Source organism: Dendropsophus ebraccatus, chromosome 2, assembly GCF_027789765.1.
Source record: "Dendropsophus ebraccatus isolate aDenEbr1 chromosome 2, aDenEbr1.pat, whole genome shotgun sequence".
In the NCBI taxonomy this organism is placed as follows: Eukaryota; Metazoa; Chordata; class Amphibia; order Anura; family Hylidae; genus Dendropsophus; species Dendropsophus ebraccatus.
In genome coordinates this window covers 170,345,724-170,368,851 of record NC_091455.1, presented here as the reverse complement: position 1 = coordinate 170,368,851, position 23,128 = coordinate 170,345,724, and positions in this window count along the sequence as shown.

Here is a 23,128-nt window from a genome sequence, read left to right as displayed (position 1 = left end):
AAATGATTGTTTTGGTTAAAATCAGCCATTTTCTTATGCCCGGACACAGCACCAGCTTTAGTCTAGTGGCAGCAGCAGCCTATACACACTGGTGCCGTGTCCCCCAGTGAAGACAAAAGAAAGGGATTTTACGGTGTGTACAAAAATCCACTGTTTATTGATAATAATCTGATGTGTATGTGCATCTTTAAAGGAGACCTGTAACCCCCGTGCCTCGGTGACAGGCTCCCGACCCCCAGCTAGATCCCCTCATACTGACCTCATCCTGCTGAGTCCCGCTCCCGGAGCCGGTCCCGGGACTTAGATATCCTGGTGAGAAGTCGGCGCGCGCGCTGTGGAGATAGGTCGGGGAGAGGTCACTGAGGGGTCTCTCGGCCACACTGCGTGCTGACAGAGCTGTGACTAGTCACAGATGACTCCCCGCCCAGATGATTAGTTGCTGCCCTTTTACCGGCATTGTACGGCATAATAAAACTTCTTTTGCACCTTGATAAAGCTACTGCTGCAGATGAGGCTGGTAGCCTTGGGGAGCTGTACAGTAGATCTATACTGTGCTGCTTGGAGCCATATCTGCACAATTGTGCTGATTGGTTCCCTTTAAAGTGTACCTGTTGTTATACCTTTTAGGCTGCGTTCACACTACGTATATTTCAGTCAGTATATGTATATTTCAGTCAGTATATTTCAGTCAGTATTGCAACCAAAACCAGGAGTGGATTAAAAACACAGAAAGGATCTGTTCACACAATGTTGAAATTGAGTGGATGTCCGTCATTTAATGGCAAATATTTGCTGTTATTTTAGAACAACGGCTGTTATATTGAAATAATGGAAGTTATTTACTGTTATATGGCGGCCATCCACTCAATTTCAACATTGTGTGGACAGATCCTTTCTGTATTTTTAATCCACTCCTGGTTTTGGTTGCAATACTGACTGAAATATACGTAGTGTGAACGCAGCCTCAAAATGTAAATCAACAGTAGATTTGCAAATTAACAATATACATGCTTTAAAAAAAAAAAAAAAAAAAAAAAAACTACCAAGAAATCTAGGTCCCGTCTCCTGAAGGCAGCTTTTTAGTCTTATGGTGCGTTTTCACAGAGAGATTTATCTGACAGATTTTTGAAGCCAAAGCCAGGAACAGACTATAAACAGGGTGCAGGTCATAAAGGAAAGACTGAGATTCCCTGTCTTTTCAAGTCCATTCCTGACTTTGGCTTCCAAAATTGGTCAGATAAATCTGCCTGTGTAAACGCACCAATATGCTTGATGGAAAAAAAGAGACCGAACACATAAAACTCCGCCCAGTACAGAGTGTCCATCAGTCACATGACTACCTTCTCTGTGATTACTCAGATGACCTGGGAAACACAGGACTTCCTATTTTTGGACTCGGGGGAGAACACAGAAAGTGCTGTATTTTCCTTGATAATAATGATAAACTTCCTTTATATCACATTTACTGTTGGCTTAGATTTTGAAAATTATACCGACAGGTACACTTTAACAAATAATCTGACTTTTAAATCATGGCACCTAGCCGGAAAACTACACTACCAAGCATGCATTGCACCTCAGAACCAACTGCTGGGTACCTGTACCTGTCTTGTAATATTTGTCCACTACTGGCTTAAGCCCCTAATACACGGGGCGACTGAGAGGTGCAAGCGAGCGCTGTCAGCGCTACTACACGCGGCGGCAGTGAGCGGGTGAGTACAGGGTGATCGTTAGATCATCTGGGAAGCCCATAGCAGATAGCAGCAGTCTGCTGCCCTGCTCCTATTACACGGAGCGACGGCAGCAGATCGCTGCTATATTAGACGTTTGTCTTTCAACATGTTGAAACACAAACGACTGGAACGATCAGCCAACATCGTTCATGTTGCCTGATCGTTGCCTTCTATAATAATAATAATAATAATAATTTTTATTTATATAGCGCCAACAGATTCCGCAGCACTTTACAATTCTGGGGGTGCATACATAGACAAAAAATAGACATTACAGAGATATACATATAATTATCCATACATGAGGAGTGAGGTCCCTGCTCGCATGCATGAGCTTACACACTATCAGGAGGGGGTTTGAGACAAAATGGCAGAGGGGCAAAGTGCATTGTTGTTCTTATGGTCCAGCCATCTTTATAAATAAGGCAGTGCAGGTAAGGGTGGGTGAACCTGTCACCAGCCAATGCCTGCCTGCACAGGTTTCAGTGCTTAAATGCTTGGTGTGTGTGTATGTATGTGTCTGTGTGTGTGTGTGTGTGCGCGCGTAGTGGAGTTATGCGTGTGTGTGGGTGGGGGGGGGGGGGGTTGAAGGTAGCAGTAAAAATTAGGGAACCTGGTAAGCCTGCTTGAACAGATGTGTTTTGAGGGCACGTTTGAAGCTTTGTGTATTGGAGGTGAGTCTGACAGTCTTGGGTAATGCATTCCATAGAACTGGTGCAGCTCGGGTGAAGTCCTGGAGACGGGAGGGAGAGGTGCAGATCAAGGTGGATGTTAGTCGTAAATCATTAGAGGAGCGTAAGGCACGGGTAGGAGGGTAGACAGAGATGAGAGAGGAGATATAGGGAGGTGCAGCACTGTGGAGAGCTTTATGGGTGAGCAGGAGGACTTATTATTGTATCCTGTGTTTAATAGGGAGCCAGTGTACTTTGCAAAGTAAACACAGTATCTATTTATCCTTCTGTTTATCTATTCATCTTTATACCTAGATTACAGAGAGAGATGAAGCAGCGGCATCTCCTTTCCCCTATATTACTCAGGAGAGGCTGTTGTTTGCCCAAGTTATCACTGTGTGATGTCAGTGGTGGGTTACAGATTATCAAAGGGTGTAAAAAGGGTGTAAAATTTAGACTGGTGCAAACTACCCACAGCAACCAATCACAGCTCAGCTTTCCTTTCAGCACTGCCTAAAGCTGAGCTGTGATTGGTTGCTGTGGGTAGTTTGCACCAGTCTAAATTTTACACCCTTTGATGAATATCCCCCGAGATGTTCAAGCTTGACTAGCAAAAGAAGAGACAGAGATCATGTGACCTCTGTCTTAGAAGGGAGGGGGAGGACAGAGAAGTGGAGACAGTGTGGACCAGAAAAAGAGGATTTTCAGCAGCTTTAGGGTGTGAGTCAGGATGTGCTGCAGACAAATGGGCCAATTCATGTCGTAGAAACCTATTACACACAAGCTTAGATTACAGGTGGGTATTGAACAAGGTTAAATCTTTCTTAACCGGAGTTCCCCTTTAAGTTCTATATGTGTCAGGCTGTTGCTACAAAGTGGCATCAGTCATAGCTATATGGTGGAGGTTCACACTCCAATCACAGGCTCCATTTGCAACCTTTATCAATAGTTTTGTCAGATTTGACAGGAAAAAAGTGCCGCATGCTCTGGCGTAAATTCGCACCTAAGGCCCCATTCACCAGAACTATCGAACAGCCAAGCTGGTCTTTTAGTAACCAATCAGAATGCAGCTTTGTAAAGTGTATCCCCCCCCCATTTATGTAATTACTATGGAGGTAGCCCCTGTGGTAGTAAGTTCCCTCAGTAAATAATATCCCCAATCTAGGTAATCCTAGGTAATGCTATGGCCACTGATTGGTTGAGTAGGCATTCCCAATGTGTACAGAGGGAGAACAGAAAGCAGGGAGCAGTAGGGACCAGCTTCAGTGGTGGATTGACTGCAGATGAATACACAGGGGATGATTTATCAAAGGGTGTAAAATATACACTGGAGTAAACTTCCTACAGCAACCAATTACATTTCCGGTTTCAGCTCTAGTAAAATGAGAGGAGCTGTGATTGGTTGCTGTGGGCAATTTACACCAGTCTATATTTAACACCCTTAACCCTTAGGGGACACAGCCAGTTTTGGCATTTATGACACAGCCAAATTTTTCAAATATGACATGTGTCATTTTATGCCTCTGTAACTTTGGAATGCTTTTATCAATCCTTGTGATTCCAAGATTGTTTTTTCGTGACATATTCTACTTTATGTTAGTGGTAAATTTGGATCGATACCTTTAGCGTTTTTTTGTGAAAAACTCCAAAATGTTGTGAAAAATGTAAAAATTATTGCATTTCTCTAAATTTGAAAGTTTCTGCCAATAAGGAAGATAGTTATACCACATAAATTATTGATTAATTCATATCTATAACAAGTCTACTTTATATTGGCAGCATTTGGTGAACATGCTTTAACTTTTTTTGGGGATTTTAGAGACGTAATTGTTTAGTAGCAACTTTCAAAATTTTTGTGAAAATTTAAACTCAGATTTTTTTAGGGACCAGATCAGTTTTGAAGCATATTCTAGAGGCCTGTTTACTAGAAAACGCCCATAATTCACCCCATTTTGAAATCTTCACCCTTTCAAGTATTCAAATTGACATTCATACAGTTTTTTAACCCTTTACACATTTCACAGGAATAACTTCAAAGAAAGTGTGGAAAGTAAAAATTTCCACTTTCTTTGCAGAGATCCCAATTCAATCCTATTTTTTTCATACCAAACCAGCTATAAAAAGTAAAATGTAATAAAACATTTATTCCTCTGAATCTGCAGTTTTTATTAATACCCCATTTGTGGACATAAAGTGTTGCACAAGCGCACAACATGGCTTAGAAGAGAGGGAGCACCCTTTGGATTTTGGAGCGTGGATTTGGCTGGAATAAATGTAGGAGACCATGTTACAGTTACAGAGCCCCCTAGTGCTGAGACAGTGGGAACCCCCCACAAGTGACCCCAATTTGAAAACTACACCCCTTAAGGAACGTAACAAGGGGTACAGTGGGCATTTTGACCCCACAAGTTTTTCACAGTTTTTTGCAAAAGGGGCCCATGAACATTAAAAATCACATTTTTCACACTTACACGTTAGTGAAACCCCAAATTTTCCAAATTCCAAAAAGCTTGGAGAAGCAAAAGCCCCCCAAAATTTGTAAAGCAATTTCTCCTGAGTAAGAAAATACCCAATTCGTGAACGTAAAAAATTGTACGGACGCACAACACGGCTCAGAAGAGAAGGAGCACCTCTGTCTGTGTGTGCACTCCTACTGTAGCAGTAAATGCAACAACGTTTACTGACACTAACGGAGGCTGATGTTTATTAACGGACGCTGAATTACACTAACAGATACTGACACTAATGGACGTTGATGCTTACTAACAGACACTGGCGGTTACTAACAGACACTGACTGGCGCTTACTAATGCACGCTGACTGACACTTACTAACAGATGCTGACTGACGCTTACTAACGGACACTGACTAATGATTACTAACGGACACTGACACTTACTAACGGACACTGACTAACGATTACTAACGGACACTGACGCTTACTAACGGACACTGACTAACGATTACTAACGGACGCTGGCTGACGCTTACTAACAGACACTGACTGGCGCTTACTAATGCACGCTGACTGACACTAACGGACGCTGACTGACGCTTACTAATGGACACTGACTGACGCTTACTAACGGACACTGACTAACGATTACTAACGGACACTGACTGACGCTTACTAACAGACACTGACTGGCGCTTACTAATGCACGCTGACTGACACTAACGGACGCTGACTGACGCTTACTAATGGACACTGACTGACGCTTACTAACGGACACTGACTAACGATTACTAACGGACACTGACTGACGCTTACTAACAGACACTGACTGGCGCTTACTAATGCACGCTGACTGACACTAACGGACACTGACGCTTACTAAAGGACACTGACTGACGCTTACTAACGGACACTGACTAACGATTACTAACGGACACTGACTGGCGCTTTCTAACTGACGCTGATTAAGATCTCCCTTATCACTGGGAGATCACAGGGGAGGGGGTATTTATTATGTGTGTGTGTGTTTTGTGTATACACTATGTGGATGCAGGCTCTGATCTCCTTACATAGCATTCAGCTAGTGGGGGATCAGACCCTGCATCCAGCCTCTGGTCCTCACTGTCAGACACTGTGATTGACAGCTCTGATCACAGAGCTGTCAATCACAGAACAGAGAAGCAATGTGACCAGCGTCATTGGACAAACGCTGGTCACATGCTTCCCAGGAGGAGGCCAACCCTGGATTCCTGAGCTCAGGGTGAGTCCCGGGACCAGGGGGCGTGGCTATCGCGGGTGGGGGGCGTGGCTACCGCCGGCGGGGGTGCCGATCGCGGGTGGGCCGCGGGAATCGCGGGGGGGCCGCGGGACTCGCGGGGGGAGGGGTGCGCCGATCAAGTGCGGGGGGGGGGAGGGCTCCGATCGTGGGGGGGGGGGTCATCAGAGGCAGGGGAGGAGGAGAGGGAGGGATCTCTGCCCCAGCTTCCCCCGGTCCCGGACCTCAGCAGAGACCGGGACCGGGGGTTACTAATGACTGTGCACCAGCATCAGTGGATCGTTACCGATCCCCTGATGCCGGTGATTGCCTTTCCTGGACCCCTGCTGGGGGTCCAGGAATGGCTTCACTAAACTGTCAGCTATCAGCTGACAGTTTAGTTTCAGCTCCCGGTCACTGTTTACATAAACAGTGAGCACCGGGAGCCGGGAAGTTATAGTACGTCCTGGTGCGGAAACTAACCTCCTGCCAGGACGTGCTATAACGTCCTAGTGCGCCTATGGGTTAAAGGACAACTTCCGCGGGACCCCCCCAAAAAAACACAGACACTCACAGACACCATACTCACCATCCGTGAGGACCGTGACGACTGAAAAGTCGGAAAGTGGGGGAAGGGGGCCAGACCGGTTATTCAACTACATTACAAAGTCATATAACTTTGTAATGTGTGTTAAATAAGCTACAAAAATTTTTCATGGGAAATGTCCTTTAAATACCCCTGCACACATCAAAAGCCCCTGAAGTCAGGAACGTATATATGCGCTCCTGCACGGGGCATGTGCAGCAGGAACATATAAATACGTATGGCTGACGCGAAGGGGTTAAAAGGTAACTGTTAGCATACTTACCTCCCCTTACCGCCCTTCTGCTGAGGCTGTCAAATCTTCTGGTCCCTGTTCTAGTTCTCCATCCTAGTTCCTTCTTCAAATAGCTTTTTGTGGCCCACTCAGTCAAGCATCAAGCTGAGCAGGCACTTCCTACTGAAACATCATTGGAAGGAAGAAAACAAAGACTATAGCGAGGACCAGAAGATTTGACAGCAGCAGTGGGTTGAGTTGGAGAGGAAAGTATGCTGGGGGGTTTTATGCACAGGGAGACATATACAAAAGTAATACTTTTGTCTGGAAAACCTCTTAAGCCCCTTGACAAATGACCACTGGCTTTCGATGTAAGGAGGTGTGGGTCCTCAGCAACGTCTTTTGGAATAGCCGCAACAGGCTCATGGATAATGTCACAGTGGTCTCTGCTGCCACTTCTGACCAGGACAGAACCTGGCCAAAGCAAAGCATAGAAAACCACTTCTGCCCTAGACAGTTCCTGTCATAGACAGAGATGGCAGCAGAAAGCAATGTGCCAGACTGGGAAAAAATTCCACTGAATTACCCTTTTAAGAATAGACAACATTTTAGGTTTAGGTACTCCAGTGGAATTTTTTTTTCTATGGCAGTCACTGTCCAGGGCAGAAGTGGTTTTCTTTGGTGATTTCCTCTGGACAGTCACAGACAGTGGTGGCAGCAGAGAGCACTGTGTCAGACTGTTAAGAATACACTCTTTCCTGAGGACATACAGCAGCTGATAAGTACTGGAAGACTTGAGATTTTTAAACAGAAGTAATTTACAGATCTATATAACTTTCTGACACTGGTTAATTTAAGGGGGGGGGGCAAAACAATTTTTTTCAGAGTATCCCTTTAAGGGGTAAAAAGTTTCTTGATGAGATTATTAGAATTTCCACACAGTGTCACTCTCACACTTTTACCCCATAACAAAATTAAATAATAGAAGCATTAGCAATGAATCCCTGTCACACAAATAGACACAGAAATCACTTTAAAATTATAAAGTACCTGTAATCCTGATATATTGCAACATCTCTTTTATACATACATTTCCCTGCGTAAAAGAGGTTCGGAGATTTAATACCCTACATCAATGGCAAAGTACAGCACATAAAAGCCTATAAAATCTTAATGCACTAAATAAAAATGTAATAGACTTAGATATACCCATGATATCAGGTGAAATATGCAACATACGTAGAATACAGTATATGTTGATGTTGCTGCAATGAAGCATTTTACCAGCAGAGGGCAGTTTCTTCCTGCATTGTTTTCACAAGCGTCTTAACCATTTACAGATACGCTGTGTGCATGCTTTTTCACATTTTCATAATTCCATTGAAATAATGATTATATTCGGAATTATCAGTATAGTAAAACAAATCTTTAAGATATATAACCATGACAAAAAAATATTCTGAACACAGACTCCTGAATAGCCATATGCATGTGGATCAGTGTCAGTGATTTTATCATTGCAATTAAGTACAAGCAATAAACAACATCATCGGAAAAGGCGCTGTTTCATCAGATCTACTATCCCTGTATTAGACAGTATACAAGGCAGAGCAACATTTTAGTTTAATTTAATTACCAATTAGATTTTTTTTTTAAATATAATTCATTATCTTTGTGCCCGTATTTAGTTTATATTACTATTTTTCTTTATGAGCTTGTGTCGCCTCTTTTCAAAAGATTCTACACAAGCTTGGAACTTCCCAGCATGCAGAGCAGCAGGATATGATCCCATGATCCTTTGCTCGTCGCAAGATCGCTGTGTATTACTGAGTGCCCCGTCCCAGCAGCTGTGAGGCTCTTTTCCCCAGTCCCTGATGGTCAGTGCAGAATTCACCTGTCCAGGGGTAATGGTGGCAGTGCGGCGGCCCCCTCTTTCCTCTCTGTAATTAAGCATTAATTGGCAGGCGGGCGAATGCCCGGACACCCCACCTCCCCCCTTACTTCACCTAAATCTCTGCCCTGATTCTGTAATGTCGGGCTCCGCCATCTTTGTTACGTCACTGTGTAGCAGTGCTGGAATGCACCACTAGAACTCAGTGATGTCACCAAGATGATGGCCCCCAAATATTACAGAATCAGGGCAGAGATTTTGCAAAGGCAGTCTGTATCAATAAGGGGCTAATACACTTTTCTAATAGGGTCACTTAATATTACATGACCTCCTCTGAACTCTCTGACCTCTGAATAGCGGCTTTCACACAGGTCCCACTGTGTAATCCTTTGTTCTCTGCTCTCTGCTGGCAACTAATCTCCCTCCTCCCTCTTCCCCTCTCCATAGATTACACAGGGCTCATCTGATGTAAAAGAGCCGAGATTTCCTGGTAATGAGAAGTGAATAAGGGAGGGAGGGGGGGGGGGGCTGGGGAAATCTTTTTGAATGCAGATAATGGCATATTTGCCTAATAAATCCAATTACAAAGTTTCTTAAAATCGCCTGGACTATTGATTTCTGCAAAAACAAATAAAAATACGACGGTGACAATAAATAAATCATGTCTCCTTATTCTCTTATTTTTACTTTATTATGTCGCTTCTGGGAATTCTTTACACTTTCTCCAGTGATTTGCTAAGAAGGGGTTATGGCGTAACCTTCATTTAGGAGATGATTTTTCAATTCCTTCTTGCTTTTCAAACATATCTTCTTAGGCCACAGCAGTGATACAGAATGGTCGCTGTCTGTGATGTTCACACAGCCCTGGTGAACAACACTTCATCTAAATTGGAATGCGGGCATGTTCAGGTGTGCCCGCACTCCAATTAGCCATAGCACACAATGTAAAGTGCGTCCGGGAGCCGTACTTTAGATTGTTTGCATGGTCTATTTTGTGCGGCCGCTGTTCACTAAATAGTGGCCGCACAAAATAGACATGTCATTAAACAACGGCTGTTATTGCCAACCTGCAGTTTAAACTCTTTAAGAAAGACAATATCAACTAATCTGGTATATGGGTTTTTCACGTTATACATTTTATTTTTTCCTAAAATTACTAGAAAGACCTTCACAAATGTGCGGGATACAGGGCTCCCCCTAGCACTGAACTGAGAGCAGTTCTTATCAAGTACCAATTGCAAACAATGCAAAGTCTATGTATTCAGATGCAAAAGACGTGAAAGAAGAATGAAATAAAAGAACGACACTGATTGGCTGAGCGGGACCGGAGCGAGGAGCCTGAGCAGGTAATGTATGCTCTCGGCGACGGGCTGCGGCCGGCAGAGGGTTAACGCACATACTCTCAGCGGGATGTCAATCCCGCTGCGAGTATGTGCTCTAAAAGGATGACTGGGACTTGATGAAATCCACTGTGGATCCGGTAGGTGTAAAGGCACCCTAAACTAAATTAGTAGTATAAAAGTATGAAGAGATTCTGCAACTATGTTCTAAAACATGCACACTAGCTCAAATGTCCTAGCCCTTATGCTCTGAAAAACCTAAGTCCATAGACATGCGCATTGTAAAACGAAACAGAGACATATAGCCACTAAGGAGGACATTTGCAAAGGGTCCGGCCAGGGTGTACACCAGGGAGAAGATTTGCCCCTTCTCCCTGGCGTACGCCTGCCGTATGTCTCGCTCACCTGATGGGCGGGCAGGGGAGCTCATGGGGGGACGCAAGGTGTGAAGGAGGCATGGCCACCTCCCGCGCCTCATTTATCATGATTTACGCCTGCTCGCAGTTGCTAGTCATAGGGACTAGGACTCATGTCAGTTTTTTGCGGCGCCGCTAGGGATTCTGGCCGGAGTGTATATATGTGAGAACAAAGTTTTACCCAGAGGTGAAGTGCTTTAATCCTTCTTCTTGTTGTCTTGTTGGCATGTCAGGATCTGTAAGAGGACCAAGGAAGGACTCTACTAGTGATCCCTATGTGAGTAGTGCCAGTGTTCTTTCAATCTTGTGTGTATGTTCCAGATGTATTAAAGTGTGTACAGGAAGACAAAGCAAATGAAGGAAATAAAATCAGGTGTGATCACATAATTCACTCCCCCTATCAAACAGGGGAATCCAGGAAGCTAGGGATTTTAAATTTTTTTTGGGTGGGGTCCAAATACTGTCAAGGTGGTTTAAAAATTTTTCTAGCATTTTTCTCCTGCATTGTTCCTGCTTTTTTGTGCAGCCAGAAGTTTTATTAACATCTTTTGGAAAATTCATTCAGTCTTATAAGCTAAAGTCAGAAGTGGATTCAAAAGGAATGGGAAGTATAAAGGAAGGATTAAAAGGCTTATCTAGGATAAGAAAGAGCATAGATACTTCTTTACAAAAACAGCATCTCCCCTGTCTTTAGGCTGTATGTGGTATTACTATTCCGCTCCATTCAAATCAATGGAACTGAGCTGCAAAACCCACACCCAAAGAGTGGTTTCTGGAAGAAAACAGCCATGTTTTTCTAAGGCAGGACAACCCCTTTAATGCAGAGCCTTCCTGCTAGAAGACACTTCTGACATTGTTGTGTGTGGAACCAACCTTTAAGCGACTCAAACTTGGCCCCCCAACCTCTTGTATCGTCATATGGCTGCTTTTAATCCAAGATCTGTCCTGGGGTCCGTTCGGCAGGTGATGCAGTTATGGTCTTAAAAAACAAATTTTATATTTGAAGCTCTGTGTCAAATTGGTGTGGCCTACAGTGTCTGTGCCCTAGGCCTGCGACGCCCCTCCACCCCTCCTCCCCACCCTCCTCATCATTAGGAATGCTCCTTGCAGGGTTTCTCTTATTCATCATTTGTCTGAACAATGTACAGGTACCTTAACAGTCCAACTCATGTGCAGTTTTCATGTAATGAATAAGAGAAATCCTGCCCAAGGGTGTTCCTGGGGGGAAGGAAGAAATAAGGTGCAGACCTAGGGTACAGACACTCCAGGCCACGCCAGTTTGGCATAGGGCTGCAAGTTTAAAAATAGTTTTTAGGAGAATATCTTCATCACCTGCTGAATGGACCCCAGGACAAATCTTGGATAAAAAGCAGCTATTCGATGGTACAAACCATTTGGAAGGGGCAGATTGTGGGTACAGTCGCTTTAAACTCCTCACAAACATTGAGAAGCCACAGGTGCTTTTTAATTTGTTTTGGTGGCTTTTTTTCTGCATATTTTGGAACTCTGTCATTTTCTTTAAAATACAGCATGCTCTAGGTATAGTGTTTTTTTCCTCACATTTTTACCATGACCTTACATATGGAATCAGTTAAGAAGAAGTCACTAAAACGCTTGTAAAAATCACAATGAAAAGCACTTGACATTTTCTGGAATGTAGAAAACAATTTTTGTGTACAGGAGGAATTAAAGCAGTTTTTTTTCTTAGTTTTCTCGCTTTCCTTCATGTAACACTGTGGTCATTGGTAATTTACATCCCCTGAGCCGGTATTTTGTTAGTCATGCCCTTACAACTTAACTTGAAAGTTTCTGTATTTCCTTGCTAAGGGCATGTGCACTCATGACGCTCCCTATTACCAAAATGATTCCCATTTCCTGCTGTAGATTATATTCCCATGATCACAGTACTTTATTTTATCCATGCTGGCAACCAAAACATTTTTCTATTTACTCTAATATGATTCATTAACAATTACAGAATCCATTAATGTTTGAGACTACAGTAAAGCAGTAGACAAGGCAGTCTCAATTTTTCACAAGTAGTTCAAAGGTTCGCTGTATCCTGTAATTTGTATTGCTGGTCTACTATTATGCTTCTCCACAGACCATGCCCAAAATTAACCTGCCGGTAATTACATCTTCTCCTCCTAATCTGAGCCCCTCCTCCACTCATGCCTCTGGGCTTTAAAAGTAAAATAAACCAGTGTACAATAAAAGAATTTATAAAGAGTGTATTGTTTGAAAGAAACACTGGTGGTCGAAAAGTTTGAATGCTCAAATAAAAATAAAAAAGAAGTAGATGCGTCTCTTTGGGCAAACACTCATTGAAGTGTCCGTGTCATTTAAAAAATGACATTACAGAGATGTTTGAAAGGTTTTGATTGGCCAAAACCAATCTTTAGTGCCGCTGAGTTCTGATGCGAACTCCCTACTGCACACAATGGAACGTGCGGCTGGAGTTGCGCACTTCATTGTGTGCACTGACAGGTTCTGACATGCCGGGTTTGCATAGACGGCAAGGTAATGTATATTTTGATATTAATCACAGCCATTGTTGCAATCGGCAACAATGGTCGTACTTCTACGAAAATATACATTTTGTGAACATAGCCTTATAGGAGGAGATTTATCAAACATTGTGTAAAGTGAAACTGTCTCAGTTGCCCCTAGCAACCAATCAGATTCCACCTTTCTTTCCTTACAGACTCTTTGGAAAATGAAAGGTGGAATCTGATTGGTTGCTAGGGGCAACTGAGCCAGTTTCACTTTACACCATGTTTGATAAATCCCCATAGAGTATGACTATGATAAAAAAACAAAGGAGCCGGGGGCTGATATGTCTTTGATAGGGAAGTTAAAAACAATAAATTTTACTGCAAATTACCATTGAACCAGGAAAATCGGCACCTCCAGTTTTTAAACCCTCCAAAAACCCTCCAAATGATCTGTAACATTTGATGGAGGAGAAATAATAATAATAATGATTCCGTGGGATTGTTTGTCGGGAGTAGGTCTCAGCACCTAAGTTCCAATGAAGGGAAATCTTAATGTTTTATCATGCCAAGATATTTTGGATAATTCTTTACTTTCAGCTATGGATGAACTAGAACAAAGGTTGTGAACCAGGCCCTGTCATCTACCATCAGTGTCTGACCTCATATAGGCTCTTCTGGATGAATGGGCAAAAATTTCCACAGCCCCCAAGATCTTGTAGAGAATCTTCCCAGAAGTATGGAATCTGTTATAACTGCAAAGGGAGACAAGATCCAAGGAGCACAGGAGCTAAAGCCTTCTGCTCCCCGGCACTGACAGCTTTTCATCCCCCCTTTCCTAGATGTAGGGGGTGGGTATAGGCTATGATCATTGTATGCGGGTAAAACCACTCCCACATGTGATGTCCAATAGCTGCACAGTATCCCTACAACATCGGAGACACTGTGCGGCTGTCCAATAGCTATTTATTTACTGTATATCTCAGTGTATTGAGATCTAGTTAAATGTTAACCCGAAAATCACAAAAAAATTGCTGGGCAGTTTTTATTGTTTTATTTTTATGTATCTTATATCTGACATCTGGATAAGCCATGGGGATTTACTTAATAAAATGCACATTCTATCATCAGCTACCCCTTCTGGAACATTCACAAATACTTCCTTCATGTTCATTTGAATATGGGTTTTATACGTTGTCTATATTGTGCATACATAACAATGAAGCAGGATACAATGTGAGAATGTACTAAGAATTTTTTTTTGTGTGTTATCTCTCTGGATAATGAATGTTGAGTGCCAAGGATATGGAACTACACTCCCGCCAAATATCATCACAGAATTTATGTCAGTGAACTTTCTCAGAAATCAAAACTCAAGGGAAGTTCCACTTGCATCAGAGTGATTCATTCATATCCTGCTATCTATCCAAGTTACAACCAGCTGTCTCTCATATTGTACTTAAAGTGTTATTATTTTAACAACTGAAATAATATATTTCCCCACCCACTGACCTGCAGCAAGGGCCCTCACTAGTGCAAATGATATGGTACTAAAATGTAGACTTAAAAAGTATGACATATTGCTAGAATAGTCTACCATGTTATAATCGGTGGAGGTCTGAACTCTGGGACCCCCACTGGTCCTAGGAATCAGGGGCTGCAGCACTGGTACAGAGATTGCCCTTTCAGGGTTTTCCTTGCACAGCAGTGCTCATGGTGCAGCTCTGCAGTTACTTGCCTAACAGGTATCTTATTTGTTTAGCACCTATTATTTTTTGCTGTAAAGCAGCAACCCAGCCACCTGGGTGGAAGTTATCTGATCTAATCTAATATACAAATCATTTAGATTCTCAATTTATTTTTCTTGCCGTTGCATCTACTTAAGATTCACGGCCTGTATATACCTATAACCCTTGTAACTGGATTAGATTAGTTTGAAGATCCTTTGGTGAGAGTCCAGTATTTAAATAGAACTTTCGGTATACTGTATACCTCTTCCTACTGGCAAGGCCGGCCTTTGGCTGAGCTGTACCCAGTGCGAAATTGCCCTTTGATGCCCCATCCCATTTTTTATTCCAATTGTTTACCTCTGGTGAAAATGGACCAAGAAAAGGCAGGGTCTCAGAGTAAATTATTCGATGGTGCCCCCCCAAGCATTAACATTTACCAGCTGTGTGAAAGTTAGGCCTCTCCCACAGGTCTCTAGCCCCCAGAACCCCCCCCCCCCCCCATTCGCTGTATGTGTGTGTGTAAAAGCAAACACAGGCAGCGAGCGGGGAACAAGGAGGGAGCAAACGCTAACCTGACAGGTTGGCGCTCACTTCCCCCTCTAGATACTGGCATGTAATACACCTTTACCCCCTGACCCATAGATTTTTAGACCCTTGATCCTAATAATTAGCAATAAGATATCCAAATATAAAGGGTCATGTAGAATTTTGGGTTATAGTATTAAAGCGACTCTGTAACCACAATCAAACCACTTGTACCTTTGGATAGTTGCTTTAGTACCGCCCGCGATGATACGGGCACAGACCGGCCGTTCCGTGATCCGGCAGGAGTCACGGAACGGCCGGTCTATTACGTAGTGTGCACATAGCCTAAAGGTTATTGTTTGTATCTATAGTGGTAAAGGGAAGTGAAAATGTCTGTTTTATTGGCAATCTTTTGCATTAAAGGGATTGACTTGGTGTAAAGAGGTCCACAAGATTGCACCAAAAGGATCGGAAGAATGGATATGCAACTCCAACTGTTTTTGATGTGCACTATAATACACCTCATTGCTACCACACATTGACAGTTATGTTCAGTGCACAAAGTAAGGGTCCTTTTACACGGCCCTATATAGGGGCCATGCAAGGACGCAATTGAGCGACGATCATTTGTACTGCATTTAGAAGGCGCGATTAATCGTGCTGCCATGCCACACAAACGATACTGCAGCCATTTAAATGTATTTCTATCGGCCACACATTCCTTCTTTACTGCCCACACAAAAGATGCGATCAGTGAACGAGTGGCCCTTTCCCCCACTCCTTAGCTGACCGTTTACACTTTTACACAGGCCGAGTATCGTCCGAAGGAGCATTTCTACCAGTGCTCCCCGCCAATAATTGGCCCATGTAAAAGGGCCTAAATTGCATCCAAGCCAAAACTTGTCCCCTTCCTTCCTCACAGCTGATGCCCTGTAAAACAGCATAGGTTGCACATAGCTAAGGCCTGCCATGCCTCCTGTCTACTTCCACCAATGTGCTATGTCACAATATTCACAACATGACCAGAAGTGTACCCTTTCTGATCCAATCACCTGACTACCAGACTACCCACCACACTCTGCACTCCTCCTGACCTCACTATACTCTATAATCTCACCCAGGAGGGAGGACCTCATACAGGAGTGCTGACCTCCATCTCCCCCTAAATCTTTGCAGTTGTGTTTTCACCTTCCCCCTGAGAGAAGAGGACATGCACCATCCCTCACCTACTGCATGCACCATCCCTCATTCCCTGCATGCACCATCCCCCTCCCCCTGCATGCACCATCCCTAACTCCCTGCATGCACCATCCCTCACTTCCTGCATGCACCATCCCCCTCTCCCTGCATGCACCATCCCTCATTCCCTGCATGCACAATCGCTCACTCCCTGTATGCACCATCCCTTACTCCCTGTATGCACCACCCCTCACTGCCTGTATGCACCACCCTTCACTGCCTGTATGCACCATCCCTCACGCCCTGTATGCACCACCCCTCACTCCCTGTATGCACCATCACTAGCTCCCTGCATGCACCATCCCTCACTCCCTGCATGCACCATCCCTCAATCCCTGCATGCACCATCCTTTACTCCCTGCATTCATCATCCTTTACTCCCTGCACGCATTATCTTTTAAGCCCTGCATGCATCATCCTTTACTCCCTGCATGCACCATCTCTCACTCCCTGCATGCATCATCCTTTACTCCCTGCATGCACCATCACTAGCTCCCTGCATGCACCATCCCTCACTCCCTGCATGCATACACCAGCCTTTACTCCCTGCATGCATCATCCTTTAATCCCTGCATGCATCATCTATTAATCCCTGCATGCATAATCCTTTACTCCCTGCATGTACCATCCCTCACTCCTTGCATGCATCATCCTTTAATCCCTGCATGCACCATCCGTCACTCCCTGCATGCACCATCCCTCACTCCCCTGCTTGCATCAAGCTTTACTCCCTGTATGCACTATCCCTCACTCCCTGCATGCATCATCCCTCACTCCCTGCATGCACCATCCCTCACTCCCTGCATGCATCATTCTTTACTCCCTGCATGCACCATCCCTCAATTCCTGCATGCATCATGCTTTACTCCCTGCATGCACCATCCCTCACTCCCTGCAGGCACCATCCCTCACTCCCCTGCATGCATCAACCTTTACTGCCTGTATGCACTATCCCTCACTCCCTGCATGCACCATCCCTCACTCCCTGCATGCATCATCCTTTACTGCCTGCATTCACCATCCCTCACTCCCTGCATGCATCATCCTTTACTTCCTGACATTATGTAATAGAAACTTATAATTCAAGCTTGTGGCTAAATCATAGAAGCCAGAAGTGTTATTAAATAAAGAGCCGATTGGGAGCTGAAAGAGCCGGCTCTTGTTTCTGAACTGAGCCAAATGATCTGGCTCTCTAAAAAATGTTAAAACTCCCATCGCTAGTTCTTTAAGTGTTTGAAAGCTGGACCAGCAGATCTGGTAAAACTGTTTTAAGTAGCATGGATTACACTATTCATTGGTTTGCACATAGATTTCTCTAATCTCTAATTCTTTGTTAGTATTAATAATTTTAGAAAACACAGGACTGAATTTGGCCTTAGAACAGGCAGTGAACAAAGTATAAACGTCGTACAAGGGCTTATTTTAGTAATTTGGTTAATGGTTAGCTTTATACACAGAAAAACTTTTATATAGCTCTGTTAAATATAGATGTAGGGATGTGTGGTTTTAGTTAAGCCAAGTAAAAAGAGTCATGGAAAACAGAAAATAGACAGAATCTACCTTTCTCGCCGTGAAAAGCATATTTATTGACACATCAGCGACACATTCAGTATGAGACAGACTTCCTGGAATAGCCTCCGATCCACGAAAAACACAATGTTATAACAAACTGTTCAGCTACGTGAACAGTAGAAGTATAGCCACAGAGCTGTAACTGTACAGGGATCTTACTGGAGGAGTCTTTTTTGGAGATCTTAGAAACACCCTGCGGGGACAATGACCAGCATGACAAATGCATCACTTAAGGACTAACGCCACTTGCAAAACTGAATAACCGAACAACAATAAAAACACCTTGTAACCTGCATCTGTTGTTTGTTCCAGTCATCCCATCTGCATGTTCTGAAGTCCAGTCTCCTGCCCAGACTGAGTATAATGTAGTACAGTGCTTCTCATGCTTTTTCTATGGGAGCCTTATCTAATGGACTAAATCAGTGCTTCTCAAACTGTGAGGTGGCCCTCACCAGTGAGGCGCCCCCTAGATGTTGGTGAGGCCCAGCTGGGGAGCCGGTTTTCACAAAGTAACTATAATCTCCACAGTCCTTTTTCTGTTTGCAGAAATCTCCATTTTAACAACATTATTATTTTTTTTGTACTTTCTTTATTAGTATATAGGGCTTGGGAGGCGGGTAAAAGGAAGCCCTAGCTTTGTTTTCAGCTTTTAAATGGACTTTCACCACAGATAATGAGGCCCAGGCCACCTCTTGGTCAGTCTGGTGAGGCCCAGGAATTGCCTTGGTCTGTTGGGTGAGGCTCCAATAGAAAAGGTTTGAGAAAACATTTGCAAACAGCTCCCACAGTTTCCTTGTCCACCATACAGACTTAGGTGGCACCTTCATTATACAACCATGTCTATGCCCAGACCATTTTCAGGCACTTAGCAGAAAGACATTTGGTGTCACAGCTTCCATTACTCGTCCTGCTATTGACAGCCAGCCACAGCCTCCATCGTTTATAATGGTGTCGTGAACAAGAAACATGGACTGCTTTGGCCTGAAATTGTATCTTCTTTAGTGGTGGATCCAGGTTCTGTTTGTGATCTGATGATGGTCAGGTTTGATTATGGAGGCCTCATGGTGAGAGCTTTAATCCTTTCTTTGTTTTGGAGCAACACATTACCCCAAATGCTAGTGTGATGATCTGGGAAGCCAGCACATATGACAGCCGGTCACCCCTAGTAGTGATAAGGACTCAACAGCTCAGTAATATGTTCAGGACATCCTGTGATCACGTGTTGCCTCTCATGGCAGGCTTAAAGGAGATGTCCGGGGTCAGACTTTTTTTTTCAAAAGAGCCGGGGAGGAGGTAGCTGAACATGCACCTACTTCCCCGGCTCCAGCACTTGGAACCAGAATGGAGGACAGCAGACCCCAGAACTGGAGCCGGGGAGGTTGGTGCATGTGGTTATGTTCACCAACCTCCTCCCCTCCTCTTTTGAAAAGAAAGTCAGACTCCGGATTTCTCCTTTAACAACTGGCATTTTTTTTTTTTTTTTACCAACAAAGCTTACTAGGAATGTCTCTACCAGGTTGCAACACTTACTTGGCCAACCCAGTTTCCAGATCTATCACCAATAAGTGTGCAGGAGCTACAGGATCTGTGGCCAAATGTTCCTCAATCGTATCGTCTCTCACCTTGTATCCAGGCTAGAGCCTCAACAGGGAAATTCTATTCAATTCTACAGTTTTTCTCAATAAACATATCCTTTCGCTCCAAGGCTATGTTCACACAACGTCAAAAATATAGAAAAAGCGTCTGCTTTTGCAATTTTAAAAAACATCTGATATTGCCGCGATTTAACTGATTGCAATGCAATGCGAAGACGGACGTCCAGTGCACACAATGTATTGAATAACGGACGTTATCGCCGTGGACGTCAAAATAATGATCATTGCAATTAAGCCACACCCAAAGGCCAACTAGAAACCTAAAACTAGAGCAATGTACAAACACCAGTCATTGCATAGGGGAGGCCACACAGCTTAATGACGTCCATTATTTTAGACTCAAAATGACGGACGTAATTTTAAACGGAGCTGAAAAACGTTGTGTGAACATAGCCGAATATTGTAATCACTTATATACAGTATATCATTATTACATTCACACATATAAAGTTTCGTAAGATTCCGAGGACTCCATCTTGGTGCATAATTTTTTTGTCAATGCTTGGTTAATTTCAGGAGCCCTATACATTATGGAGCTCGTTCCAGCAGTGTCTGGTATTGTAATTTAGGAACATAGGTGAAATATAGGAATCACAATAGAGGAAGAGGAAGTGCCAACATTGGAAGAAGAAATGCAAATATATGGGGAAAGTTGGCATTGAGTGAGGTAGACATGCAAGGCAAGGTGGGAATTCAAAGTGACCACCGAAAGAGCTCAAAAAGTATGAAGGTCGTGTCTAGCCACATAGACAGGAGAGAAAGGGACAAAGTTATACACATATACAAGTATGTGACTTAGAGCTGTGGAGTTCGGTACTATTGTCATTGTGGTTTTGCCTTCACGCACAGGAAGGAGTGAACAAGCTGAAGTGATTCTACAGTAGTATTGTGTTACACTCAACAACTTTAATTGTATCATTCTGCAAACAAAACGTCAAGCCAGCTTTCAAGCTGTCACGTAGCCAAAGAATTTCCTACCACACACTACAGAGATATAAACATCTGCGGCTGCTTCAGCATTATATTTGTAATAGATTAAACACTACAGTATGTGCATACGTATTCACATGTCTAAACATATGTAATGTTCTTATTCCTTATTATAGAAATATTCCATTATACCTTTCATAACTATACACGGCATATACTGGAATTCATAGATACTTTCCTGTATATTCTATTATTGTCAAAGCTTTGATAAGGTTTCATGCCAGGCAAATTACCCATTGTATTATTCATCAGGTTTAACCTGCCCTATCTGTAATGAAAGGGACCCTGATTCCAGTGTTTTGCCCCCTTTATTTATATTTTATAGAGATCTTTTTTTTACTGTTTTGTAAAAAAAATCTCAGTTTATTAGCTGCAGTGCAGAGTAATAGATGGACTACTATCTTCATAAACACTATACTCTAGGCCTGTGCTTCTCAATTCCAGTCCTCAGGCCTCACCAACAGGTTATGTTTTGAGGATTTCTTTAGTATTTCACATGTAATAATAAGGGCATCAGGTATTAGCACAGGTGTCCTTTGTATGGGATAGCCGCAAAACATGACCTGTTGGTGAGACCTGAGGAGTGGAATTGAGAAGCACTGCTCTATGCTGTGTGTAAGCAGCAGCACCATAATTTGACCTGCTAAGGCTAGGTTCACACTGCGTTTTCAGCATCCGTTTAACGGATCAGTTTTTTTTAACGTCCACAAAAATAGGGTCAGCAACGTTTTTTGGTCCGTTTTGGTCCGCCAAAAAAAACGGATCCGTTTTTTTTAAAAATGGAAGTCAATGGAAAAACGGATGCACACAAATGAATCCGTTTTTTGCAATCCGTTTTTCATGCGTTTTTTGCAAAAAACGGATGCGTTAAACGGATGCTGAAAACGCAGTGTGAACCTAGCCTAACCACCACCTTTTTAGGGGATATAGCATTTTTATCATTGGTGTTAAAGGAATTCTATGTGAACATGAGAGAGAAGAGAAGAATACCTAAAGGCAATGTTTTTTAGTAATTGTTTTCTAATTTTCCATTGTATTGTCTATATTATAAAATAAATCAGAAAATTTATAGTTTTCATTATCACCACTAGGCCTAAAACTAAATTGTAACTTCATGTTCTGTTTATGATAAGAAGGAGGCTACTGTAAAGTGATTTGTACAGCATTTCAGTGAAGGTTAACAGATAGAGAAGACAATAGATAAAGTTCACAGGTCAGCCTTCCCCTCCCTGTGGAATAACCTTTTCAGTGTGCTCAGTAATTTTTCTCATTCAGGATAATTGACAGGTGCTATTTATTGTTAATGCTCATTGGGCTTGCTGTAAAGCATATCACTATGTGCTGTTAGTTGAGGTGAGATGGCTGCCCATAAAATATTGCACAAAAAAGTTTCTGTACCTGGATCAGCAAAATAGAATCTATACCAGTGCTTCTCAAACTGTAAGGCGGGCCTCACCAGTGAGGCGCCCCCTAGTTGTTAGTGAGGCCCAGCTGTGAAGCCAGTTTTTGCAAAAGTAACTATGATCTGCACAGTCCTTTTGCTGTTAACTAAAATCTCAATTTTAGCAACATTATTAATTTATTTTGTACTTGCTTTATTAGTATATAGAACTTGGGAGATGGGTGAAAGGTAGCCTTAGCATTATTTTCAGCTTTTAAATGGACTTTCACCACAGATAGTGAGGCCCAGGCACCCTCTTGGTCAGTCTGGTGAGGCCCAGGCAGTGCCTTGGTCTGTTGGGTGAGGCTCCAGTAGAAAAAGTTTGAGAAGCACTGATCTAGACAATACAATCTATTTAAATCAAGGCCAAAGCAGGAAGTCTTACTGAGCAACATGAATTCATCAGCAGAATATTCAAAGGAGACCTGCCACATTAGCCAACCAAATGCTTGAAGGATATAATAGTTGTTCTACCAATGGGATTAACTGGTCTGTGAAAGCAACATACTACACATCTACCCATATAGCTACTGAAGACAGTTGATTCCAGGTTTTACTATGTGACTTGTAGCGACACTCACATGCATGAATATATGACATTTTTTACCTGCACAACATCATTTACATTTTACCAATGATATTTGAACCATATAAAAAAAACTATCAATAATATCCGCTCCATAACCTTGCATATATATGTGTATATATAAGCCAACATGTTTCTCTATGACCAGTCACTATTCATGTCATAGTTCATCAGCGTGTACATATATACTGTCACCAACAGTAGTGGGGTCATATGTATAAGCTTTATGCCTAACATGTATATGTACACTGTTATAGATACACTCTGTTACTGATACTGAAATAACACTGGGTTCCTGGCAATAGGATACCATTCAATT